Below are 2618 nucleotides of genomic sequence, written 5' to 3'. Positions count from 1 at the left end.
CTCCATATTTTGCTGTTGACATCATCTAATCTGAAACAAAACCTTCAAGTCTCCTCACGTGCCGGATTTGGATTCTTACGAGTCAACAGAGCTATAATAATTCTTTCCACACATCCCAAAGCTTCTGGCTCCACGGGAGATAAGTTTGCTGTGAAAGATGAACGGACTGAACGAAGAGCCATTGTGAATGGACTTTGCCTGCACTGTTCTGTGCCGTGATGAGAAGGCTGTTTTGTCTGATATCATGATATTTTGTTTTTGTCATGTTGTTTTTTGTTTTTTTTTTTGTTTGTTTTTTTTAATTGTTTGTTGTTTTTTAAATGTTTTTTGCTGTTGATGTCCATTCAGTATTGCCATTATCATCAGTTGAAACATTATTAATTCTTACTTTTGAAAAAGCTTCCTTATGTCATCATAGATTTGATCATTTCCTGTTTTCATTTTAGGTGACATAGTTAAAACGTTCCTGAGCTCCTTGCAGTGAGTGTAGAAGTAAATACTAGTTTAAACTCTTGAGACCAACACTACAAGCAACCAGCATTGAATTGAATTGAATTAAAACTCGTTATATTGTGTACAGAATGCTTTTTCACCAACATACAGTACATCTGCAGAACTAAATGAATCTATCAAGTGTCAGACACTTTACTCTTTCTGCCAGGTTTGCCAACGCTTCATAAGGACATGGTTAAAACAAGCCTCAGACAGTTTTTGACTGCCAAAGCTCCCAAAACTGTGTTCAAAGGCCTTTTGCCACAGAGCCCACTCCTATAAAGAGGCACACGCGTGCCGAGAAAAGAAAGCAAGTTCAAAGAGATTCATGGCAATTTGCTGCGAGTGTCAGTGAGTTTTAGGCTCTAGTTGTTTCCTGTCAGCGCTGCTGACTCTATCGTTTCTGAGATATGGTCTAGACAGTGTTCCCCTGTAGCTTTTTATTCTCTCACACCCTCTTGCTGGTTCTCTGTCCCTCCACTTTTACCATCCAGTGGGTTTTTGCTCAACGATCATTGGCTTGTATGTTTGGAGACTGTTTTGTTTGTTTACTGCCAACCAGACTGTGAAATGCACCATTCTTAGGTATTTATTCTCATGTTCCTGTCTGGGACTGGGAATGTCACAATCTTTTAGTGTTGCTTTTCTATTTTTTCCTTGAAAAAGATCACAAAAAATGAATTTTAAATCGCGAAATATAACAGGTTTACAGAGACGTGCCTTAGCGTGCCTTAGCGACATTAGTGCAGAGCCTCACTGAGGACTGTGTCATGTTACATGCTGATGTGTATTTCAGGAACAAAAGGGCCTTTATTTTGCCTCACAAGACATTGCATTATATTGCATTACAAACTAAAAATGAAGAAACATGAAATGTAATCAGTTTAGCCAGGTATAAAAAACAAGACCTTCCTTGGTTCTTGGTCATGGAACAGCCAAAAGGTTTATCAGTTGGTTTGTTCAGGTATGTGTGTGTGGGTGTGTGTTTTTTTGCTTCCACATCTACATTTATCTTTTTTTGTAATTGAGTCCATGCACTACACTACAGCACTGTCCAAAATCAACTTACCGTTCTCTGGCTTCACTACTTCATTCACTTTGTCAAATTCCAGTATAAACACAGACACAGATGCTCATATATCTGCCCCCCCCATTATATCAACTGGAAAACACTCTGTATTGCTTTGGACAGTGAGAGGGGCAGGAAATGTTTGAAATATTTTCAACATGCTTGTTACAGTACCTTCCCTGTTTATTTAGGGAAACTTTTTTTGTATTGTTTTATGTTTGTCAGTTATGTCAGTTTTTGTGTACATGTTTTCCAGAAAAGCAATGCTGAGAAAAAGAACAGTATTAAAATCCATTAATGATAATATGCTTGTGTTTTTTTTTTTTAAATCAAGAATGGTGTTGGCTGAAGATTCAAGTGACTTTTATATGTTTTATAATGGTGCAGTAATGTCGATCTTAACATGCTCAGTAGTGAGGGCTTCAGGAGTTCTCCTCCCTCTTGTGGATTTAAGGAATCTGAGCCCATTTCAGTCTGCAAGTCCATTTTGGACATGTACAGGGGTGTTGCAATAGGGCAACGCTAAAAACAACTGAGGAAGGATTTCCACTAACAACAGAAGATTGCGCACTGCCTCTATCTCTCAATACTTCATTACGCTCATACACACACACATGCACCCTAACCTCAACCACAGCATGATTATTTTATGACGTTAAGCTGGTTTGTGGATCGAGGTCATTTTCTGTATTTTCCGCTAATAGCCAAGAACAGATGCCAGTGGAAAAAATTACAAAACAACACACAGTTTCCAAATCACAGAGATTACATGGATCTGCTGCCTTTGCCACCAATGGCTGCTTTCTTGCTGACTCAGCATTTAGATTTTTTGTTTTGGTTTGCTTGTTTTTACATCTTACCCATGGTTAATTGCAATAAAAACAATACACAACGAAAGGTCCAAACTTACAGTAAGGATTGGAAGATGCATATTGTAACGATAGAAACCTATGATAATTCCTTTTCTGAACATCTGGTAAATCTTTCCTACCAAGTGAATGTTTAGATGATTAATTGTGATATAAACAGTCCTTGTTCAGCACTGAGTCACAATCAG

This window comes from Toxotes jaculatrix, chromosome 4 (assembly GCF_017976425.1).
Source record: "Toxotes jaculatrix isolate fToxJac2 chromosome 4, fToxJac2.pri, whole genome shotgun sequence".
Classification (NCBI taxonomy): Eukaryota; Metazoa; Chordata; class Actinopteri; family Toxotidae; genus Toxotes; species Toxotes jaculatrix.
Note: the sequence above shows the minus strand (reverse complement) of the source record.